Source organism: Petaurus breviceps, unplaced genomic scaffold (genome assembly GCF_028583685.1).
Source record: "Petaurus breviceps papuanus isolate PSGF00001 unplaced genomic scaffold, PetGlider_PUasm1.0 224, whole genome shotgun sequence".
Taxonomy (NCBI): Eukaryota; Metazoa; Chordata; class Mammalia; order Diprotodontia; family Petauridae; genus Petaurus; species Petaurus breviceps.
In genome coordinates, this window is record NW_027185887.1 from 4,380,018 (window position 1) to 4,391,281 (window position 11,264).

Consider the following 11,264-nt stretch of genomic DNA (forward strand, 5'->3'; position numbering starts at 1 on the left):
TAGTAGTTCTTGACTTTCCATGCCCCTCTCCCAGTCATATAGCTGGGGTTACTTGAATGGCCACCCCACAAAAGAGAAAAGACAATCTTCTTTTATTTATTTAATTATTCCATTAAAAATAATTTATTTTTAGTTTTCAACATTTACTTCCCTGATTTTAAGTTCCAAATTTTCTCTCCCTCCATTCCTCCCCCCCCCGACTCCAAGACTATCTAATCTGATAAAGGCTCTACATACACACACTTATATTAAAAATATTTTCACATTAGTCATGTTATGAAGAAGAATTAGAACCAATGGGAGAAGCCACTATAAAGAAGAAACAACAAAAAAAGAGAGAGCAAATAGTATGCTTTGATCTGCGTTCAGACTCCTTAGATTTTTTGGGGGGATGTGGATAGCATTTTCTATCATGAGTCTTTTGGAGCTGTCTTATATCCTTGCATTGATAAGAAGATGTAAGTCGATCATAGTTAGTCATCCCACAATGGTGTTGTCACTGTGTCCAATGTTCTCCTGGTTCTGCTCACTTCACTCAACATCAGTTCCAGGTAAATCTTTCTAGATTTTTCTCAAGTCTACCTGCTCATACTTTCTTATAACACAATAGTATTCCATTACATTTATATACTGCAACTTGTTCAGCCATTCCCCAATTGATGGGTATCCCCTTAATTTTCAATTCTTTGCCAACACAAAAAAGCACCACCACAAAAAATAAATTTGTACATGTGGGCCCTTTTCTCATTTTTATGATCTCTTTAGGATATAAACCTAGAAGTGGTGCTGCTGGGTCAAAGGGTATGCACAGTTTTATCCCCCTTAGGGCGTAGCTCCTAATTGCTCTCCAAAATGGTTGGATCAATTCACAAGTTCACCAACAATGCATTAGTGTTTCAATTTTCCCACATCTTCTCCAACAAAGGCAATTTTCTTTGAGATGAGTTAGGCCAGATCAGTCTCAGAGAATTTCTAACCCTATCAGCCATAGACTGTGTCAATATATTTAGACATGTGTTTACAACTAGTATATATCTCTATCTCTATTTATCATGACTCTTTTGCATAAAGCATTGCCAAAATGATCAAAACTAGTTCAATCTCCCTCCTTAGCATGCCCTGCATATTCTAGCTTCTGTGTACCTTTTCCTGTGATTCTATCCCAGTATGCTACTTTACCCCCAAGTTTATTCAAATCTTACCAATTTGGGTAAGATCCAACTTAAATTCTTTCTTTTTTATTCTTTCTTCCTTCTCTACAAAATCTTTCCAAATTTCTCCTGTCTCTAGTAGTCTCTTTTTTTTCCTCAATTCCTATAGCACTTATTGGCCATACCATTCACTGGGTACATGGCCACATATTAGAGGCAGCATGGCATAATGAATGCTGGATCTGAATTCAGGAAGATGAAGTTCCAGATCTGCTTCTTACACTTAATAGCTGGGTAGTTGTTATGGGAATGGGAATCTAAGATCTTCCCTGCCCCTAGGCCCTTTGATAGACTTAAGTGACTTTGAGAACCTTCCTTGATTTGAAAATATACTCTGCCCCCTAATAGGCTGAATGTGGTCACATGGAGCCTGTTTTGGGGAGCTTGGTTTTCAGAAACACCCACACTTGGTGCTGTGTTATTGGGCAGTGGGTCATGAGGGCTGTGACATTCTCTTAGTCAGTAGAAGGCTATATATACCCTGATATGAGGTTTGGTTTTGCAGCTCACTTTGAGAAGAATTATGTGATTTGACCAGATGAGACTCTGGGCAGCCATTGAGAGCCCCTGGCTTTGAAAAACCCAGATGTTGATGCTTCCCTCTTTGGTAACTGACTAGGTATGGATGTAATGGTCAGATAGCTGGAAGCCTGTCTGCTACTTGTAACTTCTGCTTGCAACTTGTTTGTATTCTCTGAAGTTTGGGTGCTGACCTTTTTCCCCTGAACTAGGTAAATGACATATGTTTGATTAAAGCAAGATTGTTAACACATTTTGAGTTGCTTTCCTTTAGAAAAGCAGATCTAAGAACTTGTGTTAGCAGCCATTCTGGGTATGTTGGGGTGCTTGCTGCTATAGTAGTCACAGGCAAGTCATTTAACCCTTAACCTTAATTTTCGTATCTGTAAAATGGCAATAAAATGCCAGTGGTAGGTAAATTATATGGTTATTTTGAGGTCAAGTGAGTTAATGTATATAAAAGCGCTATGCAAAACTAAAGTGTTATGTAATTATTATTGTTTTGCATTGAGAGTTGTGTGTCTTCAACTTTTCATTCATGTCTTATTGCAGAGAGAATAAGTTTGACATGCAGCATGACAGTGGGAAAAGTACTGGTTCAGATATCACAAAAAGCCTGACTTCAAATCCTTCCTCTACTATACCTATATAACCCTGGACAAATTATTTATCTTTCCTTGGTCTCAATTTCTTACTCTGTAAAATGAAGAAGGGTTGGACTAGATGGTCTCTGAGATACTTATCAGGTTCTAGATTTGCAATTTTGTGATCTCCTTTTAGAGGGGCAAATGGAGTCCTGCATGTCTTTTTCTTTTCCATTACACCTAATACAGTGTTTCGGTACATAGTAGACATACTATATATTTGTTTAATGATTAACTGGCTAAAAGCAATTAGAAGACTTAAACAAATTTTTTTGGCAGAGAAATGACTAAAAAAAAATCACACTTTAAGCCAGGTAAACTGATTTTGGTGGCAATGTGTAGGATGAGTGAAAAGTAAGGAAAGATTGAAGACTGGATACCCATTTGGATACTTTTGTAATATTCCAGACAGAGGTAATAAGGTCCTGAATTGCTAAGATACTTCAAAAGCACTTTAATGGTTCTGAAAGCATGTTGAAAAGCATAAAGTGGCATTAAAAGGGATAGTAGTTTAGGAAAGTGCCAGTGTTTTGACTTGAGTTACTCTACTGACTGCTTATCCTGCCCTCATTTTTTCAGACAAGTAGCCAAATTGTCGATGTATCTGCCACAAAGAGGGAACTTTTTATGGCAGAAAAGATGTTAGACCTGGAATAAGGCCCTTGGTTCCATTTGCATTTTTTCTACTTGTTAATTGTGTAGTTGTGAGCAAGTTGTGTAACCTCTTCCTCATTTGTATCATATGGGTAATAAAAATGTTCAGCTATATAGCACTGAAGTTTTTATAAAACCCTTCTTCATAGCAATCTTGTGAGACAGGCAATGCAAGTAATTATTACTTCATTATGTACATAAGGGAACTGAGGCTCAGGGGATTAAATGACCAGCCCCAAATCACATGACCAGTTATTCATAAAAGTTGGTATTCCATCCCAGTTCTCCTATCTTCAAAATTAGTATTCTTTCTACTAAGCCACATTGCCTCTTCCACTGTCTTCTAGGGTTGTTAAGGGGGAAAATGCCATATAAATATGAACTCTTCATTTTGTCTTAAAGCCTTGATCATGAAAGATATTCAAATGCTTCTATGCAAAGAAGTGAATATGACTAAAGCAATATGGGGCATCAGCTTGGTAGCTTCCCCCCTGCCTCCAGCTTAAAGACAGCAAACATTTCCAAAGCAGAGTACATCAAAGACTTGACCTTTGTCCTCAGATCAATTTATACAGCATGCTCTCCAGTCTAACTTGTTCCCAATTCTCACCCTTCTATTTTTCTGATAGTATTTTTCCACTTGTAAAAAGTCTTTGACATTTCAGAACTAATTTTCCTATAGCAGAATGTTTTTAAAGGGATAACCAGATTTTATTTTATTTTTTAATGTTAAACATCACATCACAGGCTATTTTTAGCTGTTTCTGAAAATATAATAGTTTGAAAGCCAGTTAGTAGACTTATGTAAGTCATTCCTAGTATGTATTTTCAATCTGCTCAGCACACATCTAATGTCCATTTCCTGTTCTTCTTATGGTTTATTGAAAGCATTAAAATGTGCTCATATCTAATATCATCAGGTGGCAAACAAACATTTGTTTAAGTCTTTAGCAGTAACTGGAGGACTGGAAGAGTAAAGGGCAAAGGTAATTTTGGGTCAAGTTTCCTTTAGGGAATATATTGTGCACACAAAATAAATACAATAAATGTTTGATGATTCTAATAAGGAATAATAAAAGTACCTTGGAGGTGGTTCTAGAAATTATTTACTCAACAGAATTCCTTGTTCTTTGAATATCAGTCACTAAAAACTACTAGTGGTAATGTGATTCCTAAAAGATAATTTATGGAAGGACACTGGCATTCACCAAGGGCACTCATACTTGATAACAAATAGTCAATCACATTTATGATAAATTGTCCCTTTTTAATGTGCCCCAGGATATCAATCATATGAACAAAAAAATCATGCTTTCTTTTCATATCTGTCACTACCTACTAACTCACCATCCCCTCCAAATAGACACCTCCCTTTTTAACAAATATATGTGTGTGCATGAGTGTGTGTGTATATTAACATACACACATCATCAGGTTAAACAAATACACATATATGTACCCACACATATAATATGCAGGAAACATCAATAATGTTTTAAATGCACAGAAGAAAGCAAAAAAGAGGTGCAAAATGTATCTAACCAAATAGAACAATTTTGTTGCAACAAATTTGTTAAATTAGGTGTCTCTGTATATTTCTTTATAAAATCAATGTTTAAAAGTTCGTAGGTTCTTGCAATGTAAAAAAAGTTCATAGACACTCTTTTTTTTGTTCCCCTTATCTTGAAATGTTTGTATTTGTTGATAAATGCAAACAATGAAAAGAAATTTACTATAAAATAACCATTAATTAAATATATTAATTCAATAAATAGTTATTAATTATCTACCATTTATAAAGCATTATTCTAGGGGTAAAATATAAAAAAGTAGGGGCTGTAAGACACAGACCCTGTTGGCAAGGATCTTAGCATCTACTGAGGATGGAGAAGGAGTTTAAGTGAGGGAAGTGCTAAGGAGAAGTCCAAGTATAGTGTTATGGAAAGATTGAGTATCAAGAGATCACCTTTGTCTGGGAGCTTGTCTTAGAGAAAGCTTTGTAGGTGAGGTAGCAGCAGAGTTATGGCTTAATAAAAGGGAGTTACATCAACAGACAAAGCAAAGAAGTATCAGATTTTGGGGACTGCTTGAGGCACAGGGCTGAAGTTGAGCAGGAAAAAAAAGAAATTGACTATAATTTTAAACTTGAATGCAGAATATATGTGGGGGTATAGGCTCAGTCAGACTGGAAAATTGGGTTTGTTCCAGATTGTAGAAGGCCTTGAGTGCCAAGGTCAGGTGCTAATTGAAGGCAGAGATGCTTCTCTACCACCACAGACATTCTTCATGGAACCAGTTTCCTGGACAGAAACCACATCTTTTGGGATTAAGTGCCATGAATGTGCAACAGGCATGAGGCTTTATCAAGCTGACACTGTACATTTCCTGAACCAAAGATCTTTGCTCTACTCTCTGTATAGTCTGGATGATAGTGGCTTAAGCATCTTTAGGATCTGGTAAACATCTAGGAAAAGGATATTTTTTAATATTACCAACTCTCAAAGACACTTTTATAGACATCGGAATTGCAATGTGGTATAGTGCAGTGGTGTCAGTCTCAAAAAAATGGGGACCTGTGTAAGGATCCCTTTGGGCTGCATATTGGCTTTGTTTTAAAATGTAATGCCATCTATGTTGCATTTTTATCTATTTTGCTAAATAGTTCCCGATTATATTTTAATCTGGTTTAGGTCACACTTAGGAGTCTGGTGTAATGGCAAGCAAAGAAGTACTTAATGCCTTATTTCAGCTACTTACCGTGTTTCCCTGATAATAAGACCTATCCTGAAAATAAGCCCTCCCCTTACTGTGTAAGATTCCTCTAAAATAAGCCCTCCCCCGAAAATAAGCCCTATTGAGATTGCTACTGTAGTGAAGGTGATCCCCTGCGCTACACGCTACATTACAGTACCCTCTGTATGCACCGTCCCCCCACCGTGAAATGCACGCCGCACTCCGAGCTGCATCCAATCAGAGCTGCAGTAGTGAGCGCATCATCCTGTTCTTCCCCAGTGATTTGCTTATTGAATAAAGGTACATTTTTTGGTTCACATTTACCTGTTTATTAAAATTGCTATCAATGTTCATTAAAATAAGCCCTCCCCTGAAAATAAGCCCTCTGGTGTTTTTCTGTCCAAAAAAATTGATAAGACAGTGTCTTATTATTGGGGAAACACAGTAAGTCTTTAGCACCTTGTTTGAGTTCAAGTGTCTTTGAGCCTTGCCCTGATTATATCAAGTCTTTGTTAAGAAACAGAACTTGTAAATCCCACAGCAGAAGGAACTTGTTGATGCAACAGGGAGGAGCTAATAACCATATATAAGGAGAAGCCCGAGCTAGGAAAGAACAGAAGTGAGAGGGGAAATTTTGTGGTGGCCAAGTACTCTGATTTTCTGTTCTGTTTGTGTTGATTCTTGTTTGTGATACTTTGTACAGAAACCCTGGGACCTTACTGGAAGCCCTGAAAGAGGATTTTCTTGTTGTCTGTTTATAGAAGTCCTCAGGGAGGGATTCAGAGGTCCTGGGTCTGTATTGACAATTTGTGTTGAGTTCTCAGACCCTGTTGGTGGGTCTGTTGATTTCACAGCAGATAGTGAATTGATGATGGTGCCAGCAATGTGCATAAATGTTGTTTTGGCTCTGTTAAGCTTTGTCTTCCCAGAAACAGAAATTGTGAAGGACTTGAGGTGGACTGGACACCATGAGCTTCAATATGGAATGGGAACTGGATGAGGAACTGGACGAGAAGCTGGACAAGGAGCTGAGAGCTGCCTACCTTTGAATCCAGGTGACAGTTGGGTAAATTCAGGCAAAAACTGGGATCATGGAAGAGGAACCATGGAATCTGAGAGCCAGCCTCTTGAGTCAAGATGAAAAGACCTCTTCTTGGGTACTTAATGCTGACTGAGAAGATCATGATTTACTGTGACCTAGGGGTGGAGAACTTTGACCTTTGTACTTTGTGTCCCTTAAGGAGGCTTGCTCTTTAAGGATGATTGAGTTAAGGACTTATTGAATGATATCTTTTGTTTAAAACTATGTGGCAACTTTGGTGAAAATTATGTGGCCACTTCAGTGATAAGTTGTTATGTTATAACATTGTGAATGCTGTACTTTCATTTCTGTGAATGTTTTGCTTTAACTTACTGCTGAATGAAGAGTTCACTACACTATATGATCAGAACCTTAAAACTGTTCATAGCAATAGTCCTCTGGAAAGTTGCTCGTGCTTGGCTTTACATCTGGTAACTCTATATTTGACACATCTTGTAGTGGATAGGGAGTTTTCTCAGAGCCAAGAAAACTTGGGTTCAAAATATATCTCTGATATATACTACCTTTGTGACATTTTTGTTGCTATACGCATCTCTCTAAGGTTGTAAATTGCAGGGAAGGATCCTACCTATAGTGGTAGAGGAATTTTCCTCACTGAGATTTCCAAATATCAATGAAATAGCAGGTTAAGTCCTCAGTCCTATTCCTATTTCTATGGATTTAGAAATCAGATGAAGCTCTGAACTACAGAAAAACCCTCAGGTGTTCCATTGTAAATGAGAGTTCAGACTGAATTATGCCAAATAAAGACATCCTGAAAGCTCCTTTGAATGATTTAGAATTTCATTACAGAAATCTAATGGATTGATTATTGCCCTTCATTCTCAAAGAGGACCAAAATGACATCACTATGCTGGAATCAAGGTACAGTGTGTCCAACTGTGGCTGATCAGATCAATACAAGCTTGGAAGACTCCCAGAGCTTTGACACAAATAGTACACATGAACATCTGGAGTGGAGATGTCTCTAAATTTGCAAATCTTATGTTTCTTTTGAGCCACAGTAATTCCATTCCACTTGTAGAGCACATTGCCTTCTTTGATATGGACATGCTATTCTGAGTAGTCCTTTGCCAGTGTCTCCAATATCATGAAATCAATTCCAAAGTTCTTCAGAAAGACTTTGAGAGTGTTCTTGTATCACTTCTTCTGACTTCTGTGTGAACTCTTACTTTATGTGAATTCTCTGTAAAATAACCTGATTAGCTAATGTATGTTTGGCATTTGAACAATGTGTCTAGCCTATTGGAAAATCTATTCACTGAGGGGTACCACAGATTGGCCAGTTCAAATCCATATAACAGGGTAGGCTTATCAGACAACTCCTGGGAAGAACTCTCAGTTCTGGATTGGTCTTGGTGGCCAGCCCAGAAATGAACCTCATTAACTCTCAAAAGAACCTAATAAAGTCTCAAAGTCACCAAATTGTCTTGAGTTTGACTTGATTTCTAAGAATGTCATAAAAGCAAGATATAAGTAGAAAAATGTCTGAGAACTAAAGGAACAAAAGCAGAGTGATCAAGACATGGGGCTAACCTAAAGTCAGCAACTGTAATATCTGTGACAATGGGAATATTCTTTGTGATTCATGTGTGTGTGTGTGTGTGTGTGTGTGTGTGTGTGTGTGTGTGTTGGAATTGATAAATACTCTGCTTTCTTACCATTTGGGTAGCCAGAAATCTCATTTAAATTTCATGCTGAATCATGTTTCATTTTCAGTTTTCTAGGCAATTCACTGTTTGGAGTTATAAATGTAAATGATCCCACAAGTATTTGATAGGCTTTTAGATTCTCTGCTTGGATATTTTTTATTCCCTTTATTTTCTGACTATAAAATCTGTTCAATCTTGTCAATAGTAGCAGCCATAACTTGAGTGCCTATTTAAGTTTTAGGATTTGAAAAATCAATTGTGATATTAATTTGCTACTGTGCACAATTCATTTGGCCATTTTGTACTCAAAACTTGATTATATTCCTTGCCATTATACAGTTTTAGAAGACAGATTGACACCTTTAATAATCTCAATTTTCACATCTGGTTGTAGAGCTAAATGTTTAATAGTCAACAACTTGCATGGTGACTCTTTGCATCACTAAGAAGCAATAATGCAATGCAAAGTAAAATGTGATTTGGAGGGATCTGGGTTCAAATCTCAACCCTGCTCCTTGCTAGAGAATGAGTCAATTAATCTCTCTGGGTCTCAGTTTCCTTATCTGTAAAGCATTTAGATGATTTCTCAGGTCTCTTCTAGCTCCAAATTTTTTTATCCTATGAGTCAACATTTTGTTGAGTAGATGCAAGATAGACTGCTTCATATTCCTAGCATCTCATTCTGTGTGAATGAGTAACTGATCAAAAGAGAAATGAGTGTTTATCAGTATAGTAAGGTGGAAGTTGGTATACATGTATAGTAATATTTTATCTTCATATAGAATATCATGCATTTCAAAGAGTCATTTTTTGTTTTCATATTTTTTATTCTCATTCTGAGACAGGTATCCAAGGATTATAGATGAGGAACTGAGTCCAAGAAAAGTGCTTAAACTTACAAAGAGAGTTGTGCTAGAATCAAGAATAACCAGTAGCTAGAAGGGAACTTAGAAGTCATCTAGTTCTACTAATAGGAAACAATGGTGGAAGAGGTTGAGAAACCTACTTACAGAAAGTAATTATAACATGTAATAGAAGTGCCTTGAAGACATTTGGAGAACCAGTAGAAATTTTGTAACTGATTCTGGCCTATTAGTCATGTGATGAAGAGATTTTTTTGATTGGCTATGTAGCTGGAATGAGCCAGAGGCACAAGTCAACTATAGCCATTTCCTTTGCTCTGAAACCCTCCAGTCTGGCTGCATTCTGGTTACAGGCAATTCTCTAAGGGGAACAGTCTCCACATGACATTCCTTATATGAGTTTAACATATAGTCCAGAGAAAAGTCTTTACTCCTTGACTCTTTGCATTTATTATTTCTTATTTTAGACGAAGAACTTTGGAGATGGCTACAACCTGGTGTACTTTGAAAAGCCAAGAGAGAGAGGCTCTAGAAAGTCTGGGAACAATGTTCATGCTGGGTTTAGAAATGTCCAACATTGGGGCTGCTAGGTGGCACAGTGAATAGAGCACAGACTCTGGAGTCAGGAGGACCTGAGTTCAAATTCGGCCTCAGACACTTAACACAAAAACTAGCCGTGTGACCTTGGGCAAGTCACTTAACCCCAACTGCCCTCTAAAAAGCCAAAAAAAAAAAGAAAGAAAGAAATGTCCAACATCAAGGCTTTGAGGTACATTGATTGGAACCTAGACCACTGGCAACTCAAATGTGCATAATCTAATGGTTATGACTCATTTGAAAGTGAATAAAATGGGATCAATACTATATAGAAACTATATCAGGTCTCAGTCCACTCTCCCTAGGGAACAAGATGAAATAAGGACGAGGGTGACTTCTAGGAGTAAGAAGAAAATGTTTACTTCTAAGCAAATATACCTTTGGGAAAGCTAATTGATTGCATTGAAGTGGTGGTTAACAAAGAGAGGGCACAACTGAATGGGAACTTGAAGCAACAGAATTAACAATATATCAGTCACTCAGGGCTACCAGTAGAACCCTTAGGGGAAGACATAGTTAGCCTTGATCTTGGAGAATAGCACTAGAGTCACTCACTACACTAGAACAATAAGTTTGATGCCATGTGTCTGGAACTTTGTGTGCTTTGCCTGGGACCCTAATGAAAGGTCAACCTTATCCTTGTTGCACATTTTTTGTCTTTGTTTACCACCTATATATTAGGTATTTATTTAATGCTTGTTGAATGAATTAAATATCATGGTGTAAGTGGAGAAACAGAGAAAGAAAAAGGTGAACTCTAATGAGGAAATTTTATTATACATTTGAATTGTTTACCTTTAAAAAAATTCTCTATATTTTATGAAGACTCCATACCATGCCTAGGGATATTATTTTAAATAAGAGAATAATTGTCCTCTTTACAATTAAATGATTACAAAAATAGTAGTAGCAGCATCTTTTTAACAACCTATGGGATATATTTCTAAGGGCAACAAACTGGAGAAGGAAATTCCAAATGAATTCTCAGTGGAAGATGCCCTGCACTTGTAGATCATAGCAAGATCATTTGAACACATTTCTACTGAGTCATTCAAATGAAAGAGACCCCATGAAGCCATTGAGTGTCTTCCATTGCCTTCAGACAGACCTACATCCAAACAGTTTTAGGCTTATGAGAACAAATGTATCCTATTCTTTTAAGACCATCATGCCTAAAGTCATGTTTATGAATAATTCCAGTGAAATAATGCTTACTAAATTGGCAGATGATGAAAAGCAGAAAGAGAGAGAGAGAGAGAGAGAGAGAGAGAGAGAGAGAGAGAGAGAGA